General features: G+C 42.3%; 1 long non-coding RNA gene across 1 annotated transcript; it reads right to left on the bottom strand.

The window, feature by feature from the left end:
* Window positions 1-8,088: 8,088 nt before the first annotated feature.
* Window positions 8,089-11,045, bottom strand: LOC307040794. The gene is made up of 4 exons (XR_013808613.1): window positions 9,578-11,045; window positions 8,942-9,104; window positions 8,677-8,736; window positions 8,089-8,336 (listed from the first exon to the last, which is right to left on the bottom strand). It is a non-coding gene; the product is annotated as an uncharacterized lncRNA (long non-coding RNA).
* Window positions 11,046-11,090: the final 45 nt, after the last annotated feature.

Here is an 11,090-nt window from a genome sequence, read left to right as displayed (position 1 = left end):
TGTCAATGGATGTAGAAAAAAAAACATCACAAAATTCTTATTCATCTTGCCATCGGGGTGTTACCTTAATAAAGATTTTCATAATCATCTGATTCATGTGAGTAATGGGGGCAGGGGGAGCTTTCATCAGCCTCTAACCATCATTAAAAGTGATCCCCTCTGAGCGTAAACAAGTAGAGGACTTCAGACTGCAGATTTATCATAAAAGTGCAAGAGAAACAGCCTGCTGAGAAGCACTATCACAGCAGTCAAATCCCATCTTGGAATCAGAAGAAATCACAGATAAGAAAAAGGGAGCAGTCAAAGGCATGCCTACACACACACACACACACACACACACACACACATATAAAATGCTTTAATGGCGTGTTATATAATCTCCCCCCGGGGTGAAAGGAACAATGACAACAATGAATGTAACAAATTAATAACAGCCCCCTTTAATAAATGTCACAGTGATGTTGCTCCTCTCCTCTTCCCTCCGGCGGGCTCGGGGTGTTTACCCAACACCCTCAGGTGCAGTGACTGAGGCGTCGCTAGGCAACCGCACCATCCATGTTGTTGCTCTGCCTCTGGCACTCAAGTGGGAGCTTATGTGGACTTAACTCTCAAAGAGCAGCAGTGTTGAGGAGTGGAAGGAGGATTACCAGCAAAAATATTGGATTGGGCCGAGGCGCAAGGGTCGAGGCCTTTACCTGAGACACCAGCCCCCGAGGAACTGAGGAGGAGGAGGTGGAGTAATCAAATGGTGTACTTAAGTAAAAGTAGAAGTAGCCATACCAGAAGTACCAGAATGTAGGAATACTCTGTTACAAGTCCTGCATTCAAAATGTTACTCAAGTAAAAGTGCAGAAGTATTGGCATCAAAATATACTTAAAGTACCAAAACTAGTACAAATTATGCATATTGACCCATTTCAGAATAATATTGTTAGTTTTGATTTTAATTATTAATGTATTTCCAGATTTCAAAGGTTTAATGTCACATACATAACTGTAATGAAAAACTTGGGGAACAGGTTCCTCAACGATGCAATATAAACAAGACATAAACACATTTAATAATAATAATAAAGATAGTGCAAGCTCAGGAGTAGGGGTTGAGTGGGGTAAGTTGAGCCATTTTTTAGTTATGCTGTCCTCTAAGCAAGGAGAAATGACACAGTAAAAATGAAAACACACACCTAAAATTCAGGATGTCTCCTATCAATGGCAATGATAATAATTCATATTTGATCAAGGGCAGTGAAAATATTACTTCTTTAAAAAAAAAAGTCTTGTGGCTCAACTTGCCCCAGTGTAGGGGTAAGTTGATCCAGGTCAGGGGGTAAATTGAACCACTGTTCAAACCTGGGCATACCTGTTCAAACCTACAAAACACCTTAAAGGTAACTATAAAAAAGAAATAACAAACCAAATACAAGCTTAGTTTTTCAAATATTTTTAATATACATTTCGATTGAATTGATTGATTTTTTTTTAACAAGTTAAAAGGAAAAGTAATCATACAAATGGTGATACAATTTCATACATCTTACCAATCAAAGACAGAGTAAATTCAACTTTAAATGTAGCCTACAATGAGCTCTTATTATCAACTTGGCCTACTTTCATTAATTTCTCCATTGAAAAACTGGCTCAACTTACCCCAAGGCCCATGGTTCACTTTACCCCATAGCCACCATTTTAGAAAAAATAGCCTAGCATTACAATTCAGAGTAATCTTTAGCTTAATGTTTCACATGGTTTAATACGCTGCCAACACATCAACATATACAATATTAAACCTGGATACTTTTTATTTTTACATGACAGCCGATAGGCTATAGCTGACATCTAGAAAATGTGCTTTGACAAGCAAAAAACGTTTTTTTGTACAAATGTTTACTTACCAGACCACAATGAGTATCTCTCTTTCACAGGCAATGAGAAATGGGTGGAGCTTGCATCATTTCGGGTCACTTGATTACAACTATAAGGCGTTGCCTGGTTACAGGGGGTGGTTAAACTTACCCACTGGCTCAACTTACCCCCTTCTCCCTATAGCAGTCTTAAGGCCCAGATACACCGGCCCGAAATCGGCAGTAAATGGGAGTCGGGCCGAAAATGCGCGTGGGCACGCCCTATTCGGAGTGGTGTGCGCCGCACCGTCGGGTCTTTTCTGCCGACCTGACCCCTTTTCTTGCCGATTCAACATGTTGAGTTCAACATGTTGAATCGGCGTCGGGAACACCACCGGAAGTCGGACAAAGGGATAACACTGATTGGCTGTTCAGCTAGCGAATCAGTGCATGAGAAGCGTTAACTGAAGTGAGGGAGGTAAACAAATGATTTAAAATGGAAGATGGAACACACACGGACGGCTATTTCACCTCATCGGTTTATAGAGCTCCTGTTCGTTCATGTTTTCAATGGACGAGAGTGAAAATGGAAAGAAAAATGCTATTTGTTGTTTGTTTATATCACAATCTGTTCCGGTTGTTCCGGTTGTTGCCTCTTTTGAATGATGAATACACACTACCGCCGCCTGCTGGTAAGGAGAGTTATTGCCACTCACGCATACGCAGTTCATACGTGCTCGGCTCGGATTTGCGGTGTGTTCCAGTGCGCGAAGTCGGCAAATACGCAGGAGAGTCCGGCGACGCAACAGTCGGTGTCGGCGTCGGCGACTTCTCAGGTGACTGGCCGGTGTATCTGGGCCTTTAGGCCTTAGTCTTTAGGCCCAGATACACCGGCCAGTCACCTGAGAAGTTGCTGAAGCCGACACCGACTGTTGCGTCGCCGGACTCTCCTGCGTATTTGCCGCAGGCGGCGGTAGTGTGTATTCATCATTCAAAAGAGGCAACAACCGGAACAACCGGAAGACAGAGAAGAAGAACAGCGTTTTTCTTTCCATTTTCACTCTCGTCCATTGAAAACATGAACGAACAGGACGAACGGGAGGTACTGGAGCTAGCAGCTCTTGGACTCACGCTTGTGTTAAATCATTTGTTTTCCTCCCTCACTTCCGTTAACGCTTCTCATGCACTGATTCGCTAGCTGAACAGCCAATCAGTGTTATCCCTTTGTCCGATTTCCGGTGGTGTTCTCAATGGCGATTAATCGTCAAGAAAAGGCGTCAGGTCGGCAGAAAAGACCCGACCGTGCGGCGCACACCACTCCGAATAGGGCGTGCCCACGCTCATGTTCGGCCTGACTCCCATTTACTGCCGATTTCGGGCCTGGTTTATCTGGGCCTTTATGGAGTCTGGTTGTCTGTGTCCTGATGTGTTCATCATATCAACTCATTTTAATTACTTTATTTCCTGCTGGGTAGTATGTACATTGTATCCAGGTTTAACTAAGGTCTCATTTAAGTGCTGATCATATTTTTTCATCATTAATCTATAACTTCAAATAAAGTTATTAAATACATGTAGTGGAGTTAAGTAGGCTAAGTACAACATTTTCCTCGTGTACTTTAATTGTAGTGGGGTAGAAGTACAAAGTAACATAACATGGAAATACTTAAGTACAAGTACCTCAAAATGTTACTTAAAGTAAAGAACTTGAGTAAATGTACTTGGTTACTTTCCACTTCTGCTGTCAGGATACTCTGTGCTCTGCTGTCTCCCGGCAGCACAGAGCTGGGATGTTTCTGACAATCCTCACAGTTTTCTCTTTCTGCCAAATGTTCAGTTAAACGGTGGCTGAGAGGTTGGCCCACTGTTCTGTATTGTGTGTGTCCAGCAGAGCGACACATGTAAACTCACCCAAATGCAACAAGGTAATATTCACCATAAAGAAACAAGCTGCTGTTCAGTACACGTCACATCATCTAGTAATGGGGGTGAATTGCCATCTAGTGGCTTCCAGATGCACGTTCATTACAGAAAATGAAATTGTAGCTCATCACAACCCCTCTAAATATTCACTTATTGTTGCTCTTTGGTTAATGCCGATACCAACGCTGCTCCCTATGATCAGGCAGTCGTCCCGCATGCAGGTTGGCCTGATTGTTTCCAGCCCGTGGTCGTGGTGCCTGTTAGCAGCTGATGTTGCAGCTGTTGCTAATGCAGCGTGTGTTGGGCTGATAATGGAGACGGACTGAAACAAGACAGCCCAGAGAGGAAGAGCACAGACTGGTAGCAGACTGTGTGTGAGTGTGTTATTCTAGGTCAGGGGTCGGCAACCTTTTTGATATTTTCTTTTCTGATTATTATCAGCGTGCCAACGATCGAGAATTATCAACGGGGGGGGGGGGGGGGGGGGGGATTGAGGAGCCTGACGCTCGTCAACTATCAGCAGGAGGGCGCGGGAGCCTCACTGCGGGGAAGAAGTGTGTGGACCTGTCAGCGCAACTTACATAATGCCGAATTTAACAAACACATTTAAATAATTGGTTTAAACGGCATAATAATAATAAGGACGATCGTCCGTTCTGTGATTCTCCAGAACACACATGTTATGATTTTAGGGTCATGCAGAGTGAGATGAGATCGCTGTCCCTTTAAGAGAGAGAGAGAGAGAGAGAGAGAGAGAGAGAGAGAGAGAGAGAGAGAGAGAGAGAGAGAGAGAGAGAGAGAGAGAGAGAGAGAGAGAGAGAAAAAAAAACAGACTTCCTGCATATCTTTGGTACTTACTGGAGAAACATAGGAAAAAACTTGTGTGCCATTGGACTGAAATAATTTCAATTAGATTGAAATAAAAAGAAATGGAGATGAATTGCATCAAATGAAATTGAGTAAGTGAAGTGAAACTAGTGGGGGTCACTGAGGGGTGTGTGCGTGTGCGTGTGCGCGTGCGCGCGTGTGTGTGTGTGTGTGTGTGTGTGTGTGTGTGTGCAGGGGCGTAGCTGGAAATTCTGGGCCCCATGAAAGAATCTATTTGTGGGCCCCCAATCCATGCGAGTGCGCATTAGCGCGCACGCTAAAAAAAATGTGGCCATTTATTTATTGATGAAAACGCATAATATGGTTTTTACCTATACATTCGGATCAGCAGTTCAGCACCAGTTCAGGATGTCGCATTGCGTTCATCTTCAATGAATGGACCAATGCAATAGTCTACCAAACAACCTTGAGTTGCACTAGCTAGGCATATTTTCCCCTATTCTTGTGACAATGTTTTCTGATACTCAACATACAAAAGCTGTTACTTGTCCTGTCTCTCTGTAATCCCATCTCCAACACAAATAGTCTACTCAAGCACACTATTAGGTTGACAGACACTTACATTTTGATGTGCTCTGTAGTATACAATCGTTCCCTGCTTGGATATACCTTTTACGAAGCAGATTTTGAACTGTCGCGGGCAGAGCACTAGCTTTTTTGCTGTAGCGGCCGGGTTGCTGCCTTTCTCAGCAGAGTGCTAAAGCCCTACCTGTTACACGCGCAAGTAATTCGAGGAGGCGCGAGTGACAAGTGTTGAGTTATTGGTGGGGACAATTCAGGATTCTTGGATACTGGTGGGGTCAGAACCTTGCGTCCACCCCCAAAACGACACGATGAAACCCAACCTCGAAAACCCTGTTGAAGTTAATGAACTGTAATGGACTGCAAGAAATCAACATGCACTGACTATCAACTTTATCTTCTGTCTATTTAATTGAAAATTACACCCAATACAGGAATGAACAAACAAAAAATCTCAACATTCTTTGACTTATTAAATTAAGATTTGAACAACACAAGGACAAAAGTATAAATTAACTGAAGATTTGAACATAATTATAAAACAATAAACTCTCAGGACATGAACACACTTACAGCAAACAATGAAAAATGTAGTGCGAGAGGACTATGCATCAGATAGTAATTGTTCACAATGTGGGCTGTAGCCTGTCAGCTTACTATAGGGAAACATCCCACAATCCTGTCATAGACTGGATTTTTATTCCTAAATCCCGAACGCCAATCGCCGGACCTTCTTGGTGGCAAAATCTTTTACGAGCTCTTTGAAATCAAGTGACAGAGCCAGCTTGCTTTCAATCGATAACATTGCAAGGCTGTTCAACCTCTCTTGCGACATGGTAGATCTTAAATAGCTCTTGATAAGTTTCAACTTACTAAATGATCTTTCACCACCAGCTACGGTAACTGGGAGCGTCAAGAAAATTCTGAGGGCAATGCAAACGTCTCCAAAAATGCTCTGGAGTTCCATCTTGTATATTGCATTCAGTAGATCAAGAGAGCTACAATCAGGGGGGAAAGTGGCAGAAAATATTTTATTGAGATGCCTTATCTCACTCTCAAACTGATCTGTGAGATCCTGTGAGTATTTCTCCCTCAGTGGCTGACACACAGAAGCCATGACACTGTCACTCAACTTCCCAATTTTAAGTATGGCAGCAAATTCTTCAACAATATTTGCTGTTGTTTGGAACCGAGTGTCCAAGTCACTTATGATCTGGTCCATGGCAGTGAGAAACACAGTGTTACGGAATGTTGTTTCTGGCCTATCCTCCTGACCTGTTCCTTCAGCAGTTTCATCATGAAACCTCTTCCTCCTCCTCTCACGGCAAAGTTCTTTTTTGAAATGAGGTGGAACCTCCATTTCCTTAGCTACCATTGATGCCTCAGACAGAATAGCATCCCATCCATTTCTGAGAGTCTGCATCTCATCTCTTAGTGCAGCAACATTACCTGCCTCCACCTCTATTGAGATTTTCCCTGACTGGAGTATCACATTTCTGTCATCAATAGATTGCAATACTTTCACCCAAATGGTGAGAAGGACAATGGCATCAAATGACATGAGGTAGTTCCTCAGACCAACAGCTTCAGATCTGGCCTCACCTGTGAGACTGCATGAGCTCAGTATGGTAGCAAGGGCTTCAATGACACCAGGTAGGTGCTTTGCTACAGGTTTCACAGCATCAATTCTCGCACTCCAGCGAGTGTCAGATAGCCTATGTACAGAGCAACCTGTTTTCTTTTTGTATATAGACCAACGAGATGGACTGGCACTTACAAATGTGTAGAGGCGGTTAATGTAACCAAAAAAGTTGGATACTTCAGGGCTCGATTCTGCAGCATGCACGCCTACCAGATTCAACGTGTGGGAGGCACAAGGTGAGAAAGTAGCAAGATTATTCTTTTTCAGTATTTGTGCTTGGACTCCCTTGATTTTCCCTGACATATTCGCCCCATTATCATACCCTTGCCCCCTGCAATCACTAATGTCTATCCCTAGATCCAGAAGCACACTCTCCATCATGCCTGCTATTTCACATCCTGTTTTTCCGTTGAAATCTTTGAATTCAATAAATCTTTCAGTGATCTCCCATTCGCCTGTGTCTTCATTATAATGTACATATCTTATGAGCACAACATTTTGCTCGGTGTGGGAAATGTCAGGCGTTGCATCACAAATGATTCCATAGTATATGGCATCCTCCCTTTCCGTCAGAATGGTTTTTAAAACCTTTCCCCCACACAATTCAATAAACTCGTTCTGGATGTCTGGGCTCAGATAATGAGTTAGCTGGCTTCCTTTTTTGGATGTCCTGATTTTGTCTAAGTGGTCTTTCAAGAGTGGATCATATCGTGACAAAAGTTCTAGCGTACCTACAAAATTTCCATTGTGGACATCGCCCAAAGCATGCGTTTTACCTCGGAAAGCTAAATTCCTCGTTGCCAAGTGCAGAGTGACATCAAGGAGTCTCTGCAAGATAGCTTTGTTTTTCTCAATTTCAGACTGTAGCTCTCTCTGCAACTGATGATCAACGCCACATGCAGTCATAACCGAACACTGTAGGTGTTTCCATCGCAAATAACAGTCCCTGTGATTCCTACTTGTTTCATGGCTTGGGAATTTATCATACATGCGACGCCACTCGACGTCACACATCTTGTATCCCTGGTCACTACTCAAAGCACTAAGAGAGGGTATTTTTTGCTCCTTGGAGAAAAGAACACATGGTATGCAGAACAGTGCATTTGCACTTTCACTGTGAATCAACCAGTCCCTTTTCACTTTTCCCCTACCCTTATCTGCTTTGGTGTATTTCAAGTAATCTGGAAATCTCTTTCCCTTTGAATCATGTGGAATTTCTTGATCTGTTTCTCGCATTGCTAATTTCTTTACAATAGTTGCCCTGTCCTTGTCACTCATCCTAGCTGGGAACAACCCTGGGTCAAGTGATAGCAGATCTTCTACCTCAGACACCACTACAGGTGGCTCAGTATCTGTGGCATCCTGTGTCGGAGCCTCACTTTGTCCCTGACATTGACTGTCCATAGCTGCTTCCTCCTCATCTGTGCTGCTTTCATGGTCCTCGACCTCTTCTTGTACTGGTACCTCTGCCTCTTCACCTCTGCTCTCCTCGTTGGCTGCCTTGCTCGAAGGCCCTGGCTCTAGAGTATCCATAGTGTACATAATTTATAAAATGCCCTATAATAGTAATAACACAGTACAGCTCGAGCTATCTCTTAATTGTTATAATAATAATAATAATAATAATAATAATAATAATAATAATAATAATAATAATAATCATTTGTATAGATATTTTTCAATTGCTCAAATCTAGCTATAGCTACTGTAACAACCTCAATTTAATGTGCCAGTGGTCAATGGTATTGCAATTACTGGAAGAACTAGAGTAACTAAATGTGAATATTACCTAAAGTTGTATTCAATGCATGGTAAGCATATTTAAAATCTGTTTGTTAACCCCAAGCCCTGCTGCTTTACCTCCCTCTCCTTCAACTGGGAACCGGCCTGAGGGAAGGGGTACTGATCCTGAAGCCGCATCTGTGCATTAGAGCAGATGTGATTAGCATGTAACATTATACAGGTTAGGTTAGCTAGCCATAGCAAAAGGGCATAGCTGCTGGATACAAATTCACTGGGCTCATCGACACTCATCTAATTTTTGATAGCAACAGGTAGCTAACGTCAGCCACAAAATGTTGGCTAAGCTGTTATGGGCTTCAAAACAAGTTCTGTGAATAAATACCTTTCTTGTGAAAATACTTGGTGACTATCTGTCGAACTCTTTTATTATTTTCCTCTTGCTGACGTTTTTTCTTTCGTTTCTGAGCTCCTGATTCATGAGCTGTAGAGGACATTTTCCTGTCAGTCTGTTCAAGCTGCAAGCTGCTGGTGCACTGCTGTGCCGCCTAGTTATAGTTGAAAGTGGGGGTGCAAGATTAGTAACTGGCAGGCAAGGGGTGGTTTGGAGTGGGTCAGGCACGACCACCTCCATGGCAAAATTGTTTTAATTTAATGAACACCTGTACGTGCAATTTCCTGCAATATAGAGCACAGAACTGTCTCAAAATCCTATGGGATCCTAAAGGATTCCTATAGGGTTCCAAAAACGTATAGAGATTCCTATAGCATTTTTTGACTAGGGATGTTATCCTAGGTCTCTTTCTCACTTCCTCTGCCTCCTCCCTGAGTCTGCACAGTCACCACATCATTCTACATTAAGGAGAGCAATACACTTATGAGTACACTGAACTGGTTTGAATACACAATCTTTATGCTACTCTGTAAAGAAAGGGAGAGAGGGGGGAATATATTATCCAAGTATTTGTGTCTTAATTTGTTATGTTATCCTACACTTTAAGCTGACTGATATTTCCATTACCTGTAACTCTTGTGTCTCTTTCTCTCCTTCTCTGCCTCCTCCCTGAGTCTGCACTGTCACCACCACATCATTCTACACAGGAGAGCAATACACGTATGAATACACTGAACTGGGTTGAATACATGATTTTTTATTTTTTCTGCCATGTTCTACCTGGTTGGCTGGCTGGCTACACACACACACACACACACACACACACACACACACACACACACACACACACACACACACACACACACACACACACACACACACACACACACACACACACACACACACACACACACACACACACACACACACACACACACACACACACACACAGTGTGCAGGTTAGTTACAGTAGGAGATGGGCTTTTATCATATTATCTTCTATCATTCTATAATTCATTCTTCTTTTATTTTCATTTCAGGTAGTTGTACCTTAAGAGAATTGAAGGCTGGCATCTGTAAATGCAGATAGATATAAGTACTTTATTCTTATTTTATTATCATTATTTTCTTTCCAATGAAATGAAATCAGAAAATAAGTGGTATATGATGGAAAATATGAAAGTCAATGCTTGAAGGAAAATGGACTTCGGAAAAGTTTTTTATTTTGTATTTACTGTTCTGTAAAAGTCTTGTCGAATGCAATGTTTTATGTTTTGTGTGGACCCCAGGAAGACTAGTTGTTGTCATGCAACAGCTAATGGGGATCCTAATAAACTCAAACTCTAATGGGCTTCGATCTACCAGGTAGCTAGCTAGTCAAACACACACACTGGTTGATGTTACTAGCTAGCTAGCAAACGTCAGCTAACCGCTAGCTAACATAAAGAGTGACCTGTAATTCAATGCAGCGAAAATGAAGAGAAGGTGATGATTATAAATGTGTTTTATTGTATTGAGTGGTAGAAGTAAAGACATGTCTAACATATTCTTTGTTTGAACAACTTACTGAAAAGGTCTGCCACCAATGACAGACTGTTCGCGGTGATTTACACTCAGCCTACCTGCATCAGGACTGCTGTGGGTGGGAGGCAGTTGATCAAACCATTGTGAGCGAAATGCGGGGGGGGGTCACAATCTTTGGAAACTTAAAAACTCGCTATTAAGTGTCTATAATCAGCACAAGTTCTTTCATTGCGTATTATTAATTCGATTGAAATTACACACTTATGTTTACAGTGATATATTGGGGGGGAAATGTCATATTTTTCATATGATCAAAAAGTGGGGGTGCAAAAGCACACGTTTGCTCCCCCAAGGTCAATTGTGGGGATGCACCTGCTCCGCTTGCTCCATTGCTCAGGCGCCCATACCATGCAATGAATGAAGGGAGGGGTGCTCATTCTGTCAAACAGAGTAACAAGCACCTGTTTGTTTCTTTTGGGACGTTTTTTTTTAATACAGGCAATTATACTTTTGAGTCATTCACATTAACTTACTTTAGGATAATAATAAAACCATATTAATAAAAAGATAATAATAGTGTTCTCTGGGCCCCCCCCCCAGTGCTGGGCCCTTGGAA

The sequence above is a fragment of the Notothenia rossii genome (genome assembly GCF_949606895.1).
Source record: "Notothenia rossii genome assembly, chromosome: 5".
In the NCBI taxonomy this organism is placed as follows: domain Eukaryota; kingdom Metazoa; phylum Chordata; class Actinopteri; order Perciformes; family Nototheniidae; genus Notothenia; species Notothenia rossii.
Note: the sequence above shows the minus strand (reverse complement) of the source record. Positions and strands in the feature narration are given on the sequence as shown.